The 25,030-nt window shown below is 40.3% G+C and overlaps 1 protein-coding gene and 1 long non-coding RNA gene across 3 annotated transcripts in view; one reads left to right on the plus strand and one right to left on the minus strand.

Moving 5' to 3' along the window:
* The window catches only part of ZBTB38 (zinc finger and BTB domain containing 38), a 28,889-nt gene extending 13,185 nt beyond the window's left edge, over positions 1–15,704 (minus strand). For both annotated transcript variants that reach the window (XM_019503590.1, XM_019503589.1), the window contains exons 1-2: positions 15,501–15,704; positions 10,284–10,402 (exon numbers count right to left, since the gene is read on the minus strand). The gene's annotated coding sequence lies outside the window, so the exon portion shown is untranslated. The remainder of the gene's footprint in view (positions 1–10,283; positions 10,403–15,500) is intronic.
* LOC109288161 lies at positions 6,335–24,398 on the plus strand. Its single transcript, XR_002095078.1, has 3 exons — positions 6,335–6,345; positions 23,202–23,207; positions 24,058–24,398. It is a non-coding gene; the product is annotated as an uncharacterized LOC109288161 (long non-coding RNA).
* The last annotated feature ends 632 nt before the right edge of the window (positions 24,399–25,030 follow it).

Genomic DNA, 25,030 nt, shown 5'->3' on the forward strand with positions numbered 1-25,030 from the left:
TAGCCTCCAGGGGATAAAATCAGCAATTTATGCAACATCTGCAAGCATGACTGCATGCGTGCTGAGCATCCACTAATCTTTTTTGGTGGATGCTTGAGCCCCAGAGTACCCATGGAGTCTGCACCTGTGCCCCTTTGTAGTTTATTGGCAAAGGGATTACTGAACCATTAAAAAAAAGGTATAGCTACAAGTCCGCTTGCATGTTTCCTTTTCTAGGACCTTGATTCTTCTTGTAAACATAGGATAATACTTCCCTTTTCTGTGTTATATCTTCTTGAACATCTCTAGAGTCTTAAACATATTTTTCAGTGATCTTGTTTCTAGATTCTGGTTTCTAGATTCTCCCCCCCGGCCAATATTAATTCAGGAAAGAGTGGGGCACCTGATAAATATGCAAATGAGTGTGTGAATATTGGCAGATCTCTCAGATCCTTAAGTGTGGGCTGCTCCTTGTTCACTCTTTCACTAAGAGGATTCTGTTTTCACTTTATTTATTACTGCCCCAAATTCACTCTGGCTTCTTATAGTGGAATTACAAAGTGAAGCTTTTCCAGACAGTCAAAAAGAGTTTTTCAACTCTATCATCAGTTGCTACAACTGATACCTTCTCGTGAGGATTACTTATCTCACCTGAGAAGTTAGTACCCTGTGGATGTGTCCCCTTTAGCAGCAGAAAATAGGAGTGCCATAACACTGGATTTGCTCCAAAATTTAAATCGTGCAACTTTTAAAAAATGCATTTCCCAGTGCGAACAAGGGGTTAAAATGTCATCATTGAAGGTATAAATTGTTTTAAACAGTAAAATCCTCAAAATATCTTCCCCAAAAGGCAAAACTAACTCATATGTAGTCTCATAGCTTTTGCTTTGCCCACAAGGTGGAGCTGAATTCACACAAAGAATTAGAACTATTTTCTTCTGTGTTACACAATGGATGAAATAATGGCTCTTACAATGCAAGGATGAGGAATCAACTATGGCTGCCAGGGAGAACAGCATGATGTATTAAACTCCATGACAGTGAAATAAAGCAAACCTCTCATTTTAATTTGATTAGTTCTAGAGCAGTCAATTAATTGCAGTTAATATGCATGATTAATGCATTAATTGGTTCTTTGTTAATTTTTTTAACACGTTAATTGCACACACAGTTTTGCAGCCTGTGCCGGGGGCCCTGCTTTGCTGCCTCTGGGCCTCCCAGTGGGGCAGTAGTGGCAGTGCAGAGGATTGCAGGGCAGCACGATAACTTAAAAGGTGCTTCCTATTTATTGAGTAATAATTACATTCTGGGCTAAATTAAACCTTTGGCAGAAGAGTACGGTATTTACTAATTTAGGATATAATAATTGCTATATAAAATAAGTATTGCTACTAGGGACCTATCCAAATTGAGGCAGCAGACAGGAGATTTCACAGGCTGCTGGCAGCACCAGATGCCATTTTCATGGGCTTATCACAGCAGGGATCCTCCACTGCTGCTGATTGGCCAAGGGGCCCCACTGGCACTGCACCTCACTGCTGATTGGCTGAAAGGGCTGCCTTTTGTGCTACCCTGCCCCTTACTACTGATTGGCTGAGAGGGCTGCCCTTCATATGGCCCCACCTCTCCCCACTGATTGATGGAAAGGACCAGGGCTGCACAAAAGGCAGCCCCCTCAGCCACACCAGCAGCAGAAGAGACAGCCACCATCTTGGCTGCATCCCTCCATGCTGGTGACTTGCATCCTACCAGCAGGCTGCAAGACTGGGCCGCAGCGGCCACTGTCTCCTACTGGGAATCAGAATTTTATTTTAGTAAATTTTTTTCTGGAAATTCTGTGCAAAATTGTGGAACTGGTCATTTTACTGGTGTTTGTAGAAACCACTGTTTTTGTGGTTTCTGCAAAAATTGTGAAATTGTGATCTGAGTAGGTTCCTAATTATTACATCTGACAAACTAGGCTATTGCCTATGCATTTCTGAACAAGTTAGTTTATATGGTGCAACCCTCCCCTGCCTTGTAGATGATTTCTAACTAACATGGCTAACTAACACTCTTATAATTATTGCCATCTCACAGTAAATTTTATATTAAACTTTATAAACCTCGCAGTAATTTTATATTAAAATGTTGAATGGTACACTGCTTTTTAGAGGTACTGTAATGAATGTAGTTATTCTTTCACTGGAAAAAAAAGCACAAACACTTTGGAACTATATAAAGTCTCACTGGGTGAAGTGTGAAACTGCAGAGACCATATCTGTTGTGGGCATATGGCTCTAAGGTATTGAGTGTAATAGCGAATCCAAGTGCAGGGATTTATATACTGTATAGGTAGACAAATATTATGCAGCTATGAGCCAGTGACAGCAAAACAGCCATTGTTGGCTGACACTTCAGAATAATAATGCCACATAATCAGACTGCTCTGTGGATAGTCACAGAGGAACTGATCTCAGTTCCTTGTCTTCATTTCTCACACTTTTTACTGTATACTTTGAACATACTATTTTACCCCAGCTGCCTTGAACTGAGTATGTATGCCATTCTGTTATTTTCAGTACATTAAATGGGCTATATTAGGAGTTTTCTGAAAGGATAGGGGAGAGGGGCAGGAACTCCTTTCCTTGGCTTGAGGTCACTAATGCAGCATCAGGATTGCATTTACCCTCATCTGTATTGTGCTCCTCCACAGCATAAGAGCAGGAGAGCAGCTGGGTGTGCAGGCAGCCGAAGAAGGTGGTGGAGACAGTGCACAGGCCACTGAAAGCCTGAGGGGCTTAGGGAAACTCAGGTTTGGTGGGCTTTCAGAGTCCCATGCACCTTCCCCATGACCTTCTCAGGCCACCAGCACACTTAGCCTCTCTCCTGCCACCTCCCCATGTTGACCCAGGGGCAAGCCATCCTGTTTTCAGGTGCTCCCAGGTGGCAGGAAGATAGAAGGGACAGTGCACAGGGTGCTGGAAGCCCTGGCAGGCTCTGGGAAGAGTTAGATCTGTCCGGGTGCTGCCTCTGAGCTGGGGCAGTACCCGGCCCACTAGCAGCCCACCTGGGCAGCCCTGGGGTGCCACCACCCCAGAGGGAAGGACTGGGATCCCCCCGCAGCTCAGGGGCTGCTCAGTTTGGGCTGCTGGCAGTTTGCTTTCCAGCCATGGGAGAGATGGGCAGGCTCCTCCTCCTCCTCCGAAAAGAAGGATTGGGCCCTTCACCACTTCTGCCTTCAGGAGGTGCCTGGTGAAGGTAGAAGCAGAGAGGGGCCCAACCCTTTTTTCCTGTGGAGCCTGCCCTCCTCTCCCACAGCTGGGGCTAAACTGGCAGCTGCATTATTGCAATTTGCAACATTGCAAACTAAACTACATATGGATGTAGTTTAGTTTGCAATGATGCAAAGTCATTTAAAACCCCCAAAACTGGCACACATGTAATGCATGATGACATTAAGCCATATAAATTATGTTTTCATCATGTGTACATCATGACAACTGTCAGATGTACAAGCTCCCCAGATATCCTGGTTCCTAGCCATGCTCCTGCTTGGTAGGCCTCTTGAGGCAAGCTAGAGCTGTGCAGGCAAGAAACAGTATTAACCCTCAATGTGAGACTGCTCACAGCACATTCTAACTTTAACACTGTTTAACATTCCACCGATTTAGTATGGTCTAAATGTAACACTTCTAAGTACATTTTTAGCAATAGTCTTAGTTCTTATGCTTGCCTTCATCCAATTAGTTTTCTCCTAGCAAAGTGTGCAATGATAATATGAGCACTGTTACTGTCAGGAAGGCAGACAAGTAATTACCTAAATGAAACAATAAAAAAGTTAATAACTTAGTTTGGAGAAGTGCTTGCAGCTCAAGGCACAGTAAAAGTTATCTTCTTCCTATACAGTATGTCCTGCTCTTTTGTCTGAAATAGTCTGCAAAGCCTGTTTTCTCAGGTGCTTGGGTTTTCAAAGGACTTGGCAGAATGGGGCTTACAGTCAGATGCGGTGGTGGGAGGGGGTGGGGATTTTATTCTGTTCTTTTGCATGAATGATTTGTCTTGGTACTATGATTTTTACATAGACAATAATAAACATGTTGTTATATGGGGTAGAACCCTTATTGATTATCCAATCATCCTGTGTGTTTCATGACCCACCCTAACAGCTCAATGGTGCTGTGGCTGTTCTTCTAACCCAGATGCTATGAAGGAAGCTCTTTGGTGTGTAACAGTTTCATCTCTTGATTGCCAAGAAGGATTCCAGTTTAGAAGTTTTCTGTTCACTGAAGCAAGGCACTTCCTTCAAACCCAGAACTTGCTCCTGCTGAAAAGCCACAGGACCCAACTGAGCTTTCACTAAATCTTGCTAGAGTCAGTGCAGAATTACACAAACACTGTAAAAATAGTTCGCAAGTGTGCAAATCCATTTCAGAAGTAGTGCAATTCCAGAAGTAGTACAATATTGTTCCCAGCTGATATTTCAAAACAGTCATGGACTTTGAATGTTTTGCTACTCATTTGAGGTAATTTCACATCTGCATGCCATGACATGTGGCATTCCTCCCTTCAGAGTATATGAAACTATGGCTTAATGGTTCCACACTGTCTGTTAGGCAGTCTCCCTGTTAACACGAGTGGAAACTATATAGAGCGTTGCCAGCTCTTGCAAATGTCTCACCAGTGGTGGGATTTTGGCCTGGGTTGGTGCCAACTCTAATAATGAGGAGACAACCTTCTCATGAATTTAGCCTGCCTGAGGAAAAACTCCTTCTGACTGGCTTCCTGCCCCCATCTCTTGGTGTCAAAGCACCTAAACAAAGCTTCTTCCTTGCCTCTCAAGCAGCACCACTGTACTTTGACATGACAGAGTAAACAGCAGGAAGAACCCAGCAGCTCAAGGCAGCACCATGCTGGCCTCCATTTGTGCCATCCATGAAGCCTGGATACTTTGCTCCTCTCCCTTCTTCTTCTTCTATGCAAACCTCGGTTGGGGGGAAGAGGTGGGGAATTAGGAGAACCATCACTACAGTTGCCTCATCCCTCCCAGCCAGTGTGAACCATGCTCATGCCCCAAAATGAGTCTGTTCCTCCATGTTAGCTTTGTACAATTAATCTTATGTGCAACTGTAGGCAAATCCCATTAATAAAATGAACAAGACAAGTTTTAAGAAAGGAACAATCAGCCTTTGTCTCTTCACCAGTCCAGAGAAAAAAAGTCAAGCAATTGCATTAACTGGCATATATCCAAATACTTCTGCCAGGCAGAAGATTAACACGTGACTTGCTGCACTGCTACGAGAAACTCAGCAGGCCTTGCATCTTGTGTCTCTTCTGGAACAGTCTCAGTATTATTTCCATCTTCAGTTTGTTATATTCTTGTTCTGCTGATAAACCGTTTTCCATCCTCCTACATTTATGACCTTAGCTCACAGATAACGGTAGTTATGAAGCTGTGCTTACAAACTGAAAGTTTTCCTATCTTCCTTTTCATGTTTTTATTCTCATTGTTAAATTTATTAATTGTTATATCTCAATAGCTTTAAAACAAAAAAAGCAGGTTAGGCATTTTGGACAATAATGTTATATTCTGTTATTCATTCAATTGTCAGAATTAAAACTGTAAAGTAGTGTATTTAATCTTTTCTTTTCCAGTTTCTGAGGAAGCCTCCTACAAATATCTGAGCCCATTTGTAACATTTTTCAGAATTATAAAATGGGAGTTTTATATGTGACAATGTTATGGAGAATTTATTTCACATTTTACAATGTGATACCTATTTTTCTGATATGATATTAAAATGAACATTACTACTTAGTTTTGTCTATCATGGTTTTCCACAGTAGTTATATTTCAACTAGCATCTTATGATATATTTTATAACTGTGGACAGTGCAATATAATAAGGGGGAAATTATTTAATATTTGGGGTAATTTTTCCAATTTTTTTTCAGTTAAAATACAAATTCCACCTTCCCCCATCCAACAAATTGTGTTGGTCACAGTTTCTTACTGAACTGATTACTGTGACATGATTGATGACTGTCTCTTTAAAATCGTAGGTCTGTGCAGTTGGTCTCAGGCAAAATTCAACTCTGCATTAACAACTAGTGGTCTGTACAGTTGGTGCATGCTGCAGGCTTGGAGTACATATTTTAGATTTTCACTCTGGTCAGATTGTGCCACTGAATGTAGCAGTTAACAGGACTTGTGCTGGTGAATCTAGAAGGCATAACTCAGAGCTCTGGGCTCTATGGGTGTATCTAGGATTTTTAAAGGGGGGTGCAGATGAGATAGTGCATTGTCCTAACACAGCACATTTTTCTCTAGGTAAAGAGAAACTAGATGCTTTGCTAATAAGCTACAGGCCTAGCACTCTTTATTCAGTTTAAGGTCAAGGAAAAACAAATAACTTTATTGAAATGTTCAGTAATTTGCTAGATTATATATTAAATTGTAAAAGCACAACAGGCTAGTTAAAAATAGTCAAAAAAGTAAAAAGATATGGTTTAGTTAGTTCTGTAGTCATTATAGCTAAATATACATCTCTTATTCAAATTCTTAAAACAAAATTTAGTCTTCTTGAGCATCTTGACCATGCCGCCGATACTTCACTCAATATTAACTCAGGTGTAGAAATGACTATTACCCCAGAGTTAAGACTTGTAGCTTGAACTAAAAACAGTCTGCAGGGCTATGAAACAGAAGAGAGACATTACCAGGAATGGCTAACAGGCAGCAAAAATGCAGAAGAAAGGACAGTTCGAATAGTGGAACATTAAGACCATTAACAAGGAAAGACGGTCTTAACACCTATGGAGTGAAGACAGATTAGCAGGAACCAGATAGATTATAGTAAACCATGACATCAACAGACTCCTTCAGTGTTGACTGAATTGAACTGCCACTGTTCCTCTTAGGTAATTGTTTTTAAAGTTGGGGTACAGCATGAATCAAAAGGGGATTCAACTGCATGACTGCACCCCCAACCCATAGATCTTCTGTTGGGTCCAGTCCTGAAGTTCTCCCTCATGCAAAACTGCTACTGATTTCAACTCTGATTAAAGATGTAAAAACTAAGCCCTAACATCTGGTCCCATCTCACTTACACAAGCTTTATACTGGTTTCAGTAGAGTTACTCTTGATTTATTCTGTTCTCAGATCCAAGCTGCTATGAATTTAAAAACAATCACTAAGTATAGCATTATAGAGGGGCCTGCTGTGTCTCCAGAGTTGGTCTTGTATTTCCACAGTTCCCTTTCTCATGCATGTGAAGTCACAATATTAGAGATGGTTTATTACAGTGGAACAAATGTCAAACAAGTTATAGATCTAAAACTGTGTAGACATTTCAGAACCTACAGCTTTCCTAATCAGACTGATTAAAATTAGAAAAATAATGTAGAAATAACCATTCAGTACTTGGTGTAAAATCACACAGCTTTGGTTATTGTGCTTGTATCTATGCCTGATCACATTTTATCAAAAAGCATACTGTACAATAATAAAAGATAAACAAGAGAAATATCAGATTCTGGCATATTTGTGGATACTTATGAACATATTCAAAGTGTTCTCAAAAATTCACATTACTTATAATAGCATCTCTGTTAGAGCTTGTTCTAAAACTGACTGAAATCAATAGAAGTCTTCCATTGACTTCAGTAGTTTTTAAGTCAGCCTGTTTGTAATACATGTCCCAGCAAAGATATTCTCAGAATAAAACCAGAGTGGGGGAAGAGGGGATCCTTGCATTTCCTCCCCTGCCATTTCTAATCATTAACATCTTAGTTTTTAATTTAAACATTTACCAGTGTGTCCACTAGTAATGATCTAGTTAAGGATCTAGCATATGCTTATGACCAATGCCTTCCTGAAAAGCAGTACGAAAGCTTTCATTCCACACATAAAGGAACATTTTAAAACAAGGGCAAGATACATCTCTGGCATAATTTCAGTGTGACTTGTGTCAGGGAGGAATTTGGCTAAACATATTTTACCTACTTTTTAAAATACAGGAATTAAGAGCCCCCCTGGAAATTTAGTATTTTTATGCCTTTGTATTTTTACAGTTTTCAAATGGCTTTGCTTATGGTATATTCTATTGTTGATAATGCTCAATAAACTGTTAGCATTTCATCAAATCTAGTCTCTGGCCTAATTTTGTCAGTGGAGACTCCACCAAGCCTGATATGCTTATTTGTTCTGAATTAGCAGTGCTACTCCTATTTTGATGAAAAGGATGAGAATTGCCTAAAGGTTGCAATCTGGTCCTTGAATCATCTCAGCCAATCCATACGAGTAGCTGCTTTCATTCCGCTATAATTTACTTTTTCAAAAGACAAAAAAAAGTACTTCATTGCCATGACTTCCAGACCTGGTATTTTGGGTGGAACAAACATACCATAAGCAATGGGGTTTTCATGAGAAATCCATTTATCTAAGACTAGCTCTAAGTCAAGTACAGTATATAAATCTCGCTACTAGACACTGGCTCTAGTCTCAGTCCTGGAAAGGCTGAGCACCTTCTGAAAACCAGTAAAAGGAATTGTAGGTACTCAGAATCTTACACAAGTGGTCCAGGCTTTCTTTAGTAGGATTAGGCCTTTTTACCATACATTTGCATGGTAATCTTGTCTAGTCAATCTGGGTTAATTTAAAGCCCATGAAAGCATGGAAAGGCTTCCACTGACTTCAACAGGCTTTGGATCAGGCCCTTGGAGAATTAATAATCTGCTTTGGGACATGCTTGGTAACCTCTGTCGTGGTGATTTTCGCTATGCATTCATTACTATGAGCATAAACTATGCAGATAGATTCCACTGGTTAATATGCATTCACCAATGCACATCTGCAGCTTTAGTAAGGAACCTTTTATTCATATATGGTTGCTAAGGAAACAGGTTATGGGCCAGAATTCTATCTGAAATATAAGCAACCAGTTGTACTATGACCACTTATTAAAAACAGGTAAGTGGTAAACTTGGCAAGTACCTTATATAGCCAGTATAATTTAAAAATTTAAATTTAAGTGATATTTGGTTTAAACTGCCAATGACATCTATTTTAATTGTCACTGAAAATGAACAGTGGCTGTCTATACACCATATTGAACTGCTTATAAAAAGCATTTTTGTTTAGTACTATTAATAGAGTCCATTTAAGGAACATTTTCTAGAAGTTAAAGTATTGTTCATTCCTTTTATATCTTCCTGTTTGCCCTCTAACCCAAAGCTTGATTTTTTTCATCAAACTATTTCAAGATAGCTAAACTATGATTCAGCAAATCACAACTCACATGACTTACTCCGGCTCATGTGAGTAATACTACTGGAATCAAAAGAAGCATTATCTTCCTATTGAACTATTTATATCATTCAGAAAAACCTATAGAAGGACATGAAGGATCAGGTTTTAAGTTAACAGAGTTCTCAGAATTTTCAAAAGATCATTTTGTTTAGGAACAAGACCCTGGACAAAATACAAAGAGGAATATTTTTCAATAGATATGATTATTCTAAATAAATTTAGAACTCTGTGTGTGTAATATTCTCTCTCAGTGTATAAAAGACATACCTCATCTTTAAAAGCACTTTTGTATATTTTATCTACAGTACAAAGGCCTTGCTTTATGCACTGCTGAAATATAGTCATTTATAGATGTAGAGGTTAGGTTGGTACGACATGAACTATATAGCATTCAGATCGAAACCACAAGTGGAGTTTTAGATATATATGTACTGTACTTTGGCATATACTTACTAAAATTAGAATCTGGCCAAGGCATCCATGTAATCCCTCTATCTTTGTCAAATGTCAAAGGGTTTTTTAATTATCAATAGGCATCGGGATCTTGAGTTTATGGAGCAGATTGTCCTTTATGAAGGAAGAAGTCAGGGCTTCCTGAAGCCAGGGCTCCTAACTGGTGGAACCTTTCTGTAATTGTAGCAGGGCAGACTTTCGCCTTACCCACATATCTACTGTGGTTTGTACAGACTTCGGAAGTTTTGCCGAGACTACAGGCATCTGCTTCAAGGCACTAATGCCTTTCCTGCCTTCCTTCCTCCACCTTCTCCATCAATAATAATTGTGCAGGAACTCACAAAAATCCAACAGTATTGACACTTATTTACAGCAATACAGCACAGCAGTTGGAACAAATGAAGTTAAATTTCACATTTCAAAAAAGTCTAGCTCCTTCCAGCTGCTACACTGAATAAATGTGTTCTGAATTCTACTATCCAATATTTTTACCTGCATTTTTGAGTGATTTTTCAAAAGATTTTTTTCAATTTACTGTAATTACTTCTTACAATTACTTACCTAAATTCAGGTTGCTGTGATGCTACTGTCTTGTTAAGATAGCATAAACGGGTATGCTCAGGCAAAATCAGCTCAGCGAAATAGCATGTAGGTTCTCTCTGTGGCTACTCTGTATCAAGCTGCAAAGTGGGAAACCCAAGTTTAAAATAGATTAACTAAAGGCAAGACACTATTACTACTTTCTAGTCACTCTTACTATTTCCCTAATCATAACTGGGCACTGTATTATAGATTTAGAACTATTTCCCTTGTCAGTAAGACTCCCAAAGACATTGGCAGTGCACAAGTGTTGGTACATCCACTTTTTAACAGTATATATGCTAGCAGTACTTCAGTATGGTTTCCTTCTTTAGTATAAACTGAGCATAAATGTTTTACAACTCATACTAGGCTGACGTGTAGGACCTCATCTAGGATAGATGCTGGTTGTGCTTCTCTGATCAGGCAAACTATACTTAAATATGATTTAAACTAACACAACCCAAAGGACTGGAGACTGCAAATTAGTTTTCATTACCACTCAAATAACTCTATTGACTAACAAATTACAGAACACAATTCAAAATTGTCCTTGATTTTAAAATCCTCCACATACTTGATTCAACCTCTTACAAAACCTTTTTCTGTCTGCAGGACCCTTTAAAACAACTCCTTCAGAATACATTTGCTGTATTTGCTCTTTGCTTAGCTGCCTTGTCATCATTTCCCCCCCAAAAAGCAACCTAATTTCTCCCTCTTTTTTCTCTGTAAAATGTTTTGGAAGACAGTTTTGCAAGAAATATTTAAATTATTTTGTACAGCACCTTGCTAAGTTTTAGGGTAAGGCCTTGTGACTCAAGTGATTTGTAATAGTAGTGGTGTAGCAAAGATTAGGGATAAAAGAGTTAAGGGCCCACCTTCCATTCACAACTGTATGGTTAACAACATTAAACATTCACAGTAACTGCACAATTTACTGGCTATATTTTAAATGGCAAAGCTCAGACCATTGTATCCTGATTGTTTTGCAAAGTCTATTTTCATGGTTGTTTCAAAGAGATGTTCTGTGTCATCGTACCTGCATTTAAGCAAGGCAAGTCTAAAAGAAGGCTGGCCCTCAAAAATCAGTATAATTGGCCATACCAAAAGAGTAATAAAATGCTGATGTTCAGAAGCCCACACTAAAGATTCCAATGAACTTGAAGCTTGAACACAGAACTTTGAGGAATAAGGGCTACCTGGGAGCAGGTCATGTGAAAATTGAAAACCACAACATGGCAGTGCTGGAGAATAACCAGATAATAAAGTACTACAAGAGCCACTAGATGTCCAAGACAGATTAGAGAGATTGCATGATCATTAGTATCTGATTCAAAGTTTGTGACAATATAACTAAATCAACTAAACAGATAGCTTCATGCAAATAAGCAAGGCAGTTTCAGACACAGCCTAAGCCAGACTTAACTTTACTGATAAGATTATTTAAAAGTGAAATAGTAACAAAATGAACAATTTTTGTTTTCTGTGCACTCAAAATTTGGTTAGTTTTTCTACTAGGCATAAATTGGATACATAGGCATAAAACAACAGATTACAAATAGAAAAGAATGCAGGTCAAATATTTTGCACCCAAAGCAGAACTAACAAAAAATACTATGAGTTGTACATTGGGTGTGAAAACCTGCATGATTCCAGCACCTCACTTGTGTCCCATAGCCAAGGAGAATAAAACAGACGTAGTTCACAAGATTTACATATGGTGCCCACTGCCACAGCATCTCACATTAATTAATAATATCCTATTAAAACACGTGCATCAAACCATGTAGGATGTTCAAACTAGGAACAGCTTGATCATTAGTAGAATGGTTCTTAATAAGCAAATGATCTTCTTCACCTAGGACCAGTTGCTGCTCTCAAGCCAGCAGTGATTTTTTTCCAAGTCAGGGAAGCATTTATGAGCTCAGCTATAATAGTTATACAAGGATCTGTACTCTAATGATAGAAAATAACTGCTTATATGGTCAAAACAACCAGACTGAAACATAGTAATGTAGCCAACAGGAGCATTTGGATTATTTAAGTGTTGTAGGTGACAATAATAATAAACCCAACCGTATTCATACAACAGCCCTTCTCGTGATGAGACCTGGTATAATATGCTAAAACTATTTTGAAATGTAATAAATACATTGTTATGACCCACTTCAACTTAGTAGCAAGCAGAATTTCTTTAAGCATAATTCCATGCAAAACAGAAAGAAAATAAAAAATAGTCTTCAGAACATGTAAGAGATACTAAGAATCTTGCAAAAGTAAAATATATCAAATTCATTCAATCAGAGAGAATGAAATCACAAACATAATAAAATCTCTATTAAAAATATCACTTACAAATGCTGATCAATCGATTATGTTTCCAGTTCTGTTTCTTTAAATGGAATGGGGGTATATGATTGTATTTTGTGAATTTAATATTGTAATTATATATCAAACTGAATTTAGAATGATTATTAAATAATGGCCTATCAAAACAGACAATAGCAGTCACTTTCCTGAACAATAACATTGTTTATTCAGAACACACTGAACTGATGATCTTTTCAGAAATAAATTAAAATTAGTTCAATACCAATGAAAAACCTAATGCTATTTGTTCTAATATAAAATGGCCACTAAAACCATACTTCAAATATTACCTTTGTGGTTATGTTTCTATTCTTGATCCTCATCCACACAAAATGTACTTAGTCATTAAAGTCAAGGACATGAAAGGAAAATGGCTACCAAGATGCAAAAGTCTTTTGCAATGAGAATTTTTCAAGTCATGTACAAAAGAGATTGTAGGGAGATACACGGTTACAAGCTAAGTGGGGAGACATTTGCTTAAGCAATATCCTCTAGCACACAGGTTTGATTTTTACAGATACTGTTAAAAGTGTTAGACAACCTGTTTTAACTCAGAAATTATTTATTCAAACTCTGCAGAATCTAAGGTATCTTTAGAGCAAACCAAAAAGGAATTTATATTAAGCTTTGTTGATGTCCCAAGACATAAGTACTTTTTCAGAATGGCTAAACACAGTGCTTTGGTTGGACTTCAGAATGCGTTCTATGTAATGAAAGAGCCATTTGATTATTGTTGCTAAATTCAGTACTTGTGAAAATGTTTTAAGTATGTCTGCAATTCTCTACACTTCTTAGCTGCTTATCGTTTTAGTGATACTCATACACCAGTGATAATGAAACTACTGCTTTATATAAATACTGCACATACCTCGAATTCTAGTTCAAGCTATACTAAAAGATCAAGAAAAGGGAAGACTCTCAGGTACATTTCTGGAAGCAATCAATGCAAAACAGGAAAAATCAGTCTTCTGTTATATACAGCTTTATAAACATGGCATCATTTAAGAAATGATAGCCGCATGGAAACACAAAGTGACATCAGATTCTCATTTTGAATTGAAAAGAAACTTAACAACAAAATTTCCATTTGCATTGTGGCATTAAACAAGAATAACTTCCTTTGCATCTCTACTATTGCACCTTTTAAAAGGATTTGGTTGCCAAGGAAACATGTTCTGGCCCAGTATTAAATCTGAAACAAAGATATTTCAGAAGTTGGTTTAAAGAGTGCAATACTGATATATATATATACACACATAAATACGTATATGCATTTATTTATTTAATACCTCAAATGCAGGCTTTTGTGGCCATAGGGCTAGTTATTGTTTGAAATAAGCCATACTGCATTGAACTGATGTTCAGTTTAAGCTGACAGGGCCATCTCTATCTATGTCTCTTTAAAAACCTTATGCCTCAAAATAAAAAGAAACACTGTGGGTTTACATCTGTACCTGATATAGCAAATGACTGTGTCAAAGCAAATTAATCTTTATTTAATATTTCACAGAGCACATTGAAAGAGCGCTTCCGACGCAGAATTTAAATATTTTTCATTTTTCTTATCTATCTTTACTTTTATTTTTTATATTTGAACCACAAGCTCAATAATTTTCATAGTAGCCTTAAAAATGCTACCAAAACAATAGGCATTTCAAAAATTCTTTTGTTGCATAAGCGTTGCCACGCCCTTAGTACATATGATTATTGTAACAGACATGACTGTTCTACTTTCACAACAGATTTTTTTAACAGTAAAAAACAATGGTAATCCCAGTATGTGAAGCCATCCAATTTAGTATTAGGTTGCCTTGAGATTTCTTTAACTAAACTGTTCAATACATTTCTATATTGCAAGCTACAATTTTAAGCTCATTTCATGTTCTTGCAGCATTGACTGAGAAATCTGTAAAACATGCAAATCAAAACCTACCTGTGTGTACCACTTAATGCAGTGTTAGCATGGCAATGTACCCAGCCATTTTTATATAAAGCGATGGTGATAAACTGAATTCTTGGTCTTCTCAAAATTTTTTTTAGAAGCAGTTGTCAAAAATCAGATGGGAAGCAGCTTGAATAGACCGTGATCAGGAGAACTGAATTTATCAATAAGGAAAGCAAGGGTGGGGAGGTGGGGGGGGAAAAAAGTCCTCATCCAAGGTTTCCGAAACTGCCACACAAGGTTTTTTTTGTCCCCTCTCCTCAGAGGGTTCAAAGCTTGAAGCTGACCACTGCAAAGGCCACTTGTCACATTTGCTGAAAATCAGCCTATTGATATCACTGCTGAAAATATAAACTCGACAACCAAAGCCCATTGCACAACGTGGACTGCGTAAGAGTTAAAAATAGATTCAACGTGCCTCCTACCTGCATAATAAATATGTAAGTTTCAAGTGCTTTAATTCGATATTCACATTAATTAACAATACAACATACATTATTTAAACTACAATAAATGCAAGAAGAAAAAGGGTGACACCATCTGGAAGCAGAGCTTGCTTCTTTTTTTTCTCTTAAGGGCTATAATGTATTTTGAATGTGATGACAAGCTAACAGCTCCCCACACTGCAAATTAAATAGAATTCTGAAGGTGATGCTGAAATATCGAAGCCTGTAATGAAGCACAAACAAGTCTTCACTACTGCATGACATGGCACACAGACCATTTACATACTCACATTTGAAATACTATGCACGGTATAATGAATTCTATACACAGCATGCACACAGCACAAGCAACGTTAATCCTGCCTGCCATTTTAGGCTAGCGGGAGTAAGATACATACTGCAGCACAGCTCTGGTAAGGGAGGAGGCAAGGGACAGCTCACCTTAAATGCAGTATCTGATTAATGTTGTAAGTGACATTGCGTATCAGCTACAGTCTTGGTTCAACTGGGTGGGAGGGAACAAAGAAAAATGTCATCAACTGGTGATGCAAGATGAGCTCCAGTCACTAAACACTGTTAGTAAACTCCAAATTCTGCAGTGATACAGTAGTAGGCTTTTTAAACTGTTAGCAAAACCTTCTTGTACCGTGGGTGAGTCTGCCTGCCGAGGGAAACAAAACAATCCCTTTGCTCATTGGAGAAATGCTAGAATGACTACAGTGATATCATCTGAATGAAGATTTCATGCAGTACATCTTAGGTCTTGCATGTATTTGTGATCTCTTAATTGTTCAGCTGTAGAATTTTTAAAAATTAACAAAAAGACTATCAATAAAATTAGTACTGCTAAAGATCTAATTCTTGTACATCATGCAATATATGTTCTCCCGCCCCCCTTTTTTCTTTTTTACAGTTTATTGCAATTCTGAGCAGTATTGACAAAACCACACGAGCTCAGGGTCCAATTGCATGATCAGCTGTCTGTGTCTACGTTACACCCTGTTAACCACAAGCAATGTTAGAGCTTAAATATATCTGCAATGCAGAAATGGTAGATACTTTGCTGCATAGAATTTTGATTAATTACAAAGTGTTTTAATACTCACAGAGGTAACAAAATAAATAAGTAAATAAACAAAAATTTGGTTCTTCTGTCCTTTAGATACTGTACATATCAGACTGTTACAGACCATAAAAGCTATCCTAAGTATATTGACCTAAATAACGCTAAGACTACTTAAGCAGCAAACAAGCATACTCACTGTCAAAGCAAGGAAAATGAAACAATGATTGCCTAATCAAACTGAAAGCAACGTGCTACCACGGTATGAATTCCAAAATGCTACATACTGTATATGCACATCTCATGTTATAGGGAGATGCAACACTCCTTTGTTTTTTCTCAGAGGCTTTTCTTAGCTACGGTTGCACAATGACATTCTGACATCATGGAGGTCACTGCAGTCACTAAAGTGCTGTCGTTTTTGATGACAAAAATTATTTCAGGATACTAAGCCTCAGCAGCAAAATTACAAAATCTCACAGTATCTACTTAAAGGCTTTCCTCTACCTTCTGAGATTAACAATGGGAATTTTGTTTGGCTGCACGTATTATGTTGGCATCACCCTTTGCAGAGATTGCAAGAAGGTAATCATGGGAATTAGATATTTTTAAATAAGTAGAGGCAAACGTTTAAAAAATGCCTCTTTATTTTTCTGTAAAGCTCAAATTACAATAAAAGGTTTAATGTGTGGAACAACACAGAGTAAAAGGGAGGAAAAAGCTGCTTATGCAAGGTTTTGAAAAAATTGCCTAATAAGCAAAAACTGTTTTGCTATGTTTCCATTGTCAACATGTCCCCAAAGGGAGAATGAGAGAGAGAGCACAGCTTGCTGCAGTCGACATTACCTTCTTGTAAGGCTGAACCGTCAGGTAAAGTTAAGCAGAGCCTTAAATAGTAGATGCTTTCAAAAAAGAGTTTAAAAAAAATGCTTTTCTAGGGCTTCTCAATTTTCTCTTCCCCCCTCCCCCACATACACAAAACTGAGTCCTCTTTAAACCCTGGGAAACACTCTGTTTCTAAATATTGCAATACTAGTTCTGAATATATTTTGCCAAAGTATTTTTATTAATATATAATGAATACAAACTGCTACTTCTCGGCCACTGAAATAAATGAATGCTATGTCTGTACAAATGCTCATCTACAAGGCATAGCTAACAACAACTATGCTGTTAATTCAGCTTGTTAAATTCCACATCTATAATAAAGATCACCTAAGAAATATATAAATGTAGCCATTTTTAAGATATACAGATAATCTTGTTAGATGTTAAAGATTGTTTTCTTTTCTTGTTTTTTGTTTTGTTATTTTTAAAGTAATTTTTGTTTCTTCTCTGAAATTTGCAGATATTTTAGCAGTGGAAAAATAAATTTAGCTTTGGCATTTTGTTCTGTTTGGTTTAAAGACTTGGAATCAGATGATCCAAACAGTCAGAGCTTTAAAATATGCAGAATCCCCTTCCATAAATAGCACATCTGTCACACAGTAATGGAATCAGTCCAGCAATAAAGGAGGCTGGAAAAAACAGCTGTCATTCCTATGATTACAAAATAATATAAGTTCAGTTTCTGTCTCTTTTTTTTTCTTTAATTAGAGCTGTTTGTTTTGGGCATAGAAATTCTTTGATACATTTAGTTAAAATGTTTAGCCTGAGGTCATGTTAGGATTTTTGGAGTTTCAGAATTTAAGTAATTCGAGAATCCTGTGCGTCTTAGAACCATGGCAAAAGTCCCACGGGCTTCAGTGGGAGAGGATCAGGGCTCACACAGTAAAGCATGCTGGGGTTTATAGGGAAGCATGGTGATATACAGTACTACATTTTTGTGGTGGTAGAGCCTAAGTATTTATGTACTAGTTTTGCTTAACAACGGTCTTCAGCAAAAGGCGGATTTCAGCAACATCCAACAAAGAATCTTGTGCTCATTCCTGGGATTGTTATTTCCCTGGCAAATAGTAGCAGCACTGTTTAATCTACCAGAAAGAGTGCTTTGCTGTTGTGTGCTTCAGGAAAAAAAAAAAAAAAAGCCCGTGCAGCAGTGAGCCTTTTCCTGAGACACGAGTGGTTCACTATCATTGCCTGAGCGTGAGAGTAGGGCTGTTTCCAAACCTGCCTATGTCTCTTGCGCCTTGTACAATGTGCTCTACTAGGCCACTTTCAGTCCTTAGATACAGATATCTGTGGTGATATATTTGCATAGTTTTGCTTATGAATCTCTCAGTGGTTAATTTCAGTAAAGAAAGCAGTTTCTGGGGGCTTCTAGAAGATTTCATGATGATTGATATAGTGAATAACCAATGAAAACCTTATAGTAGCTGTATCTTATGCCAAGATTTCAAACCTGGTTAAATAAAATTGGGCACTTTTATATATGAGGGCACTGAAAGGGCTTGATCTTCCAGAATCTATGAGTTTCCACAACTCTGCTGAAGTAGATAGCAATAGTGGAGATACTCAGAAGTTATAGACATCAGGCCAAAGATTTAGATGTTCAAATATGGATGAATGTCTCTATTTAGGACACATGCACTAATAAATGTTAACTTTGGGTGGTATTTGCAAAAGCACCGAAAGTATTCACAGGTACAAATATAACTGAAAGTGAAATGAGGTCAGTATGACTTATGTTCCTAAATCCTATAGGCACTCTGAAAACCTCCCCTTTACTCTGCAGGCTAAAATAGATATTTGCACCTGGACTACATATAGTTTTTATAACAGTATAATTATTTTGGTGGGGGTGCAATTTTTTACTTATATACTTTTACCAGTACATTCCCCTGGTCTGGACATAATTTTGCCAATATAAAGGTGACCTATAACAGCATGGCTTCTTCCCTATAGCACGCAAGAGTAATCTATACTGGTATAAGTACCTTTACATTGATATAACTGTCCACAAGGGTGGTTACAACTCTTCGACTATATTAGTACAATTAAAGTGGTGCAACATTTATTCTTAAACAAGGCTTAAGGAAAAAAAAGAGACTTAGCTTTTTAATCTGCTTCTGCTTCACTGAATAGCTCAGATAATAATAGTCTAGAGTCACAGGTTTGATTTTACCACCAGCAACATAACAGATGTCCATCTTTTCTGGGAGCTCTGCAATCTCTGCTTACAACCAGCACTTGAGAAGGGTTTCTTAACACAAGTATACTCCTTTGGGTTGTTTGGGTGGAAAAAAGTTTGTTAGCTCCCACCTGAGCTACACACATTAAAAGTAAGTGGGAAAGATGGAATCTGTCCCTTTTGCATTTGAAATTTTTGGTTAGTTTGTATTTGCTGTGAATTTTGGATTAATCTTCTACCGGCTCACTTTATGCTGGAATAGTATGCCAACTCCACTGGCTTCGGGCAGCAGCTAATTTTTAAACTCAGTATATACAGCCGCATACCCAACATCCTCTTTATGATGAAACTAATGAAATTACAGACACATCTATCTGTTGTGGCCAGTACCATAGCAAGGGAGGGCTGAGCAGGGCAACCACCCTGGGAGCCAAAGTGAAGGGGCACCAACTGGCAAGTCGTGATTCAATATTGCATTATAAATTTTGAAAAATTTTGGCTGATGTGGCTGATAAATGCTGTGTGCATGCATGCAGCCACAGCATGCACGCAGCCAGCCCAGCAGCTTGGAGAGGACCGTTCAGCTGGTGAGTCTGTTGTGGGGGGGAAGGAGTGGAGAGGGGCAAATGGAGGCCCCCTGGTGAGGGAGGAGGGGGGCTGGGACTGGGGAAGGCACTGCCCAGTCAGGGTGGGGTGCAGGACAGAGCCGCAAGTGGCTCTTCCGGGGGGTGCGGGGAAGTGGGGGTGGGTCCCATCGCTGCGTGCACCTCTGGGCAAACATGGGCAGAGGCGAGTGCCCCCCAGATCTGTGCGCAGGGCAAGGGCAGGCTTCTGCTGTGGTCTTGCCCTGGGTGCCAAACTTCCTTGTGGCTTAGTTCTGAGACTAACAAGTCAGTTCAAAATAAACATGGTTGGGAAGCTATAGTACTTCTGTTGAACACATTTGAAAGCCCACACCCCAAATTCTCAACTGTGCCTAATGTCCATTGGGCATAGCTGAGCAGGGAGAGGCCATTGCAACTGGCTGTAGTTCCTTGATGCTGGGAGTAGTTCTTAATAGGACCTTGTGTCTTTGACAGCAGCCAGGATAGCAAGCAAATAGTTTATTTTATGCCACTTGCAATACAGACTCAAAGGAAGTGGAACTTGGGGCTTCTCTACCAATGAGGTGGGCAGATATGGTGACTGGGAAGATCCTTTTCTCTGCTGGGAGGATGAAAAGGAGCTAATTCACAGAACAGGATTGTCTACCTCATAGACATGTATTCACTGAAGCCAGCTTCTTGTGAAAACTGTGGTTACAGAAAATAAAGTCTGTTACACAGAATGCAAAACTGATATATAGCTGACTGCCAGATGCTATTCAAAGAATTTTAGTTTCTTTATTAAATGGAATAAATCATCTTGCCTGTCAAAATACATACATTTTCAGAGCGAAGAACCCAATTTATGCCTAGATAGAGTATCTTATGTAAAATTATACTCTATAATGTTAGGTAATCCTCCCCAAACAGATGCGAGCGTCTCCCTTATTTTATTGGCAGCCTCTTGCCAGATGTGAAATACTGTTATTAGTTTGTATGTCTTCCTGCAATGTTTAAAGCAAACAACACCAGGAGCAGATAATGACATAACACCCCACGTTACTAAGAATGTTCTTGCATTCTAATTTACATATTTATCTGTTGTCAAAATGGCTCAGCATTACAGAGACAACTGATAGCAAATATTCACTACATGATATGGGTCTAAGTGTGAACCATGAAGGTAGAGGCAAAAATGGCTAATGCCCAACATACTGGGTGGGACTGTAAGTATCAAGGTGTCTCCATGTCCCCCCTCCCCTTCTCTCCAGGCATATTTTGAAAGACTTCCACTCAGCTCTGTCACTTCTCTGACCCAGCATTCCTATTGAACAAATTGCTTATGCACACATGCCCATGCACCAGCTTCCAGGCCAGAAATACAACTCCTTCCTAACACCTACTTCCACTAGACTCCAAAGGCCTTCCCTTTTGTTCGTAAACCTTCTTGCTAATGGCTGCTGGGTCTGGAGAAGTAGGAAAGGAAGTAAAGAATGGCTGGGACTGCAGAGTCAAATATTCTGCCTTTATGAGGCTGAAGAGAACCAGCACCACTAAATGCCTATTTTTATTGCGCTGTAATAACTCTTCCCTGATGTAGTTAGCTATGTTAGGGCCTTGTTATACCTTACGCAGTAAGCTGCACCAATGTTAAATCAGCTTAGTGTTATTTGGCTTAGTGGAGCAGTCACGCCTTAAGGAGAAAAACCATCTCTGACTGTCCTTCACCTGCACAGCTGTGACTGCTACTAAAGGTTTGGTGAGCAGGGGCAGGACTACAGCCCCAGGTGGAGGCGGTACTCCACAATATTCCCATAATATTCCTTATATTTTTCTGTGAAAACTCTTTGAGTGCCCTTAATCTGAGGCCCTTTCAATCGAGGGTGGGGGTGGGGGGGAGGGGGGCAAAAGGTGGTTGAAGCATCCTTGGCAACCCCAGGTGACACCAGGACCGGAAGTGCACAGGGGCTGGGGCACCTGTGGCTGTTGTGGGTTCCTGGACATGGGGAAGGACCACACAGATGCTAGGTGCTCCAGGCCTGCTGCACTCGCTCTGTCCAGAGGGAGCAGCAAGCTGGTCCAGGTGGCAGCAGGAGGCACTGCAGCTTCTGAGCACTCTAGGGCTGCAACACTTGCTCTGCCCAGCAGGAGCAATGAGCTGGCCCAGGCAGTAGCAGGAGGCACTGTGGCTACTGGGCACTCCAGGGCTGTTGCACCTCCTGATGCCACCTGACTGGCTTGCTGCTCCCACTGGGCAGAGTGAGCACTGTAGCCCTGGAGCTCCTGGTGGCTGTGGTGCCTCTGAGCAATCCAGGCCTGTTGCACTCACTTTGCCTGATGTGCCTGGGGGACAAGATGCCATGCCTGGCCCTGCTGCACCCCAGTATCTCCACTCACCTTGACTCAGAGAACAGGGGGGTTGGGAAGGGGCAACTGCATCTTGGGATACTGGGAGACTTGAACTTGGATGGAACGTGTGTGGAGTGGCCACACCTTAATGGAACAGGAGCAAGGTTATGCAGATTAGAGATAATCCTGCCCTGAAGTGGTGTAACTTTAAATTGAATAATGAGTGCTTTAAGCCACTTGAAGGTATTAATATGCACCAAATCCAGGGAATAAGGGCTCCAGAAGCCACCTAAAATTACTGGGTAACAAGACCCTTAGTCTGAAGTCAGGAAAAAGGCAGAGCAGTAGCACTTTTTAGTTGAACTAATTCAAGCATAATTGTTTACAAGCAACAGTTTACTTGGCCAGATGCTATGCAAGGACCTGCAAAACAGTGATCTGAGGGTGGAGGGCCTGATGTGGGGCAGAAGGGGCAACTGGAGTGATAGGGGAGTGATCTGGAGGTGGACTGGGCAATTCGGAGGGTAGGAGGGGCAGCAGCCTGGCAGCTCCCCACCCACTCCCCTCTTCTCCCTCATTTCCCCCCTCACCTTTTCCCCATATCCCCCTTCCCATCTCCCTCCCCATCTTCACCTTTTTTCCCTTCCTCCCCATTCACCCCACCCTCATCCACCTGTTTCTCAGCTTTTTCCAGCTAGGCATACTGGAGGACTGCAGACTGGTAGCTTTAACTCAGGGGAACACTCAGGAGCTAACTTATCTCAAGCAAGTTATCATAGCTCAAAAACAATCCTCATCTGAACTGGCATAACTTTAAAATGCTTGATGGTAGCTGGGTGAGCTCCAGCCCCACAGGCCAACTCAACTATTTTATCAACTATCCTAGTATAGTTCATCAGCTCTACTACATAAATAAATACTGAGTTTTGGCTTAACTGTGCAGCTACTGAAATCACTCTATGACTTTATCAGCAATAGAATTAAACCGAGCAATTTTGAACATCCCACCTGGAATCTAAAGCTGACAGTAAGACTACTATATTAATAAACTTAAAGAACAGCAGCATCCCTGGAAGGGCTAGGTTCTGCTATGTCCTGATTTGTGGGAATCATCCCACAAGTAAGTCTGCAGGGGAAGTCTCCACTACCTTTTCTTTCTTGGCCATCTTTCTGATACGTCCCTTTTCCACTTCTCATACTGACAGTTCTGTGTAAAACTCAATCATACTGATTCAGGCCTCACACTGACTGATATTCATCTGGCCAAGGAGGAGACTGACCACCTGTCAGGCTGTGCTTAGTGAATTGTCCTTCATTACCTTTTAGCTCAAATCACAAAACCAGCCCAATAACACTGATCTGGGGCCACTGAGCAGAAGCTGTGGTGTTTTATCCAAGACAATACACAGAAATGGGCTCAAGCCATGAAAGTTCAGATCCAAATCAAACTAGGTGCCCTCCACAGTGGAATGGCAGAAGGTCCCCTCCAGAACCAGGGCTGCTCACGGTGGCGCAGTACCAGCTTCCCCAGTTCAGCTGTGGAACAGGTATAAGGCCCTGGTGACACTGGAGGAAGAGGAAGGCGAGGAGGAAGCCTCTGCTGAGGAGGACACTCCACACACAGAATAGGATGAAGGAGGCAAGTTGACCCAGAAGAAGAGATGCCGGGTACTGTTCATAGGTGACTCCATCCTGAGAGGAACAGAGGGCCCCATCTATTGCCAAGATCCCATGACATGTGAGGTCTACTGTCTGCCCAGAGCACAGATTCAGAATGTGATGGAGATGATCCCAGTCCTCATCCATCCCACTGATTACTACCCCATGGTCCTAATCCATGTGGGCACTAATGATGTGGCCAGGAGCAGTTCAGATCACCTGATGAAGGGCTACCAAGCACTGGGGGGCAAGCTAAAGGAGATAGGGGCACAGGTTGTCTTCTCATCAATCCTTCCAGTGAGTGGACATGGAAGACTCCATGAGACCTGCATCTGGGATGTCAACTTGCAGCTTTGGGAATTGTGTCTCACAGCAGGCTTCGGCTTTCTGGACCACAACCCACACTTCAAAACAAGAGACATGCTTGGGTGGGAGGGGCTCCACCTCTCCCCCAAAGGTAAGCTTGTGTTCTCTTTCAGGTTGGCTGATCTCCTCCTGCAGGCTTTAAACTAGGCTCATCAGGGGAGGGGGACGAAGAGGACCAAGAGAGACATGGAATACTGAACCAGAAGACACCCTCAAGAACAGCCCAGCCAAGACAGGCGACGACCACAAGAAATACCATGTAAGACAGAGGGGCCCAGATAGTCCTGGGATTGGGGGGAATTTGCATATACCCTCAGGAGGCCTTAAATGCCTCTACATTAATGCTCATAGTATGGGGAACAAGCAGGAGGAACTTGTCCTCCTGCTAGCCAACACAAACCCAGACATAGTGGGGCTCACTGAAACTTGGTGGGATTCAACGCACGACTGGGTGGTAAACATCAAGGGCTATAGGCTGTACAGGTGGGATAGAACGGGAAGGAGAGGTGGGGGCGTGGCACTCTATGGCAAAGAGCAATACATATCCTCAGCAAACAGCACTGGGTCTGAGGTAGGGCAGACTGAGGTGCTCTGGGTGAGAATACAAGGAGGCCAGGGGGAAAGGGACCTAATGGTGGGGGTCTACTATAGGCTACCTAGCCAGGGGGAAGAGCTGGAGTGGGAATTCTCTGGTCGGCTCGTGGAGGCAGTCAAGTCAAGGGACGTGGTCATATCATGGGTGACCTAAACTCTCTGGACATCTGTTGGGAAGAGCAGTCAGCTAAGTCTGACAGCTCATGTAGGTTCCTAGCCAAATTACAGGACCTCCATCTAACCCAGGAGGTGCACAGCCCCACCAGGGGAAATGCCTTGTTGGACC

This window comes from Gavialis gangeticus, unplaced genomic scaffold (assembly GCF_001723915.1).
Source record: "Gavialis gangeticus isolate Ggan-Ray unplaced genomic scaffold, GavGan_comp1, whole genome shotgun sequence".
Lineage (NCBI taxonomy): Eukaryota > Metazoa > Chordata > Crocodylia > Gavialidae > Gavialis > Gavialis gangeticus.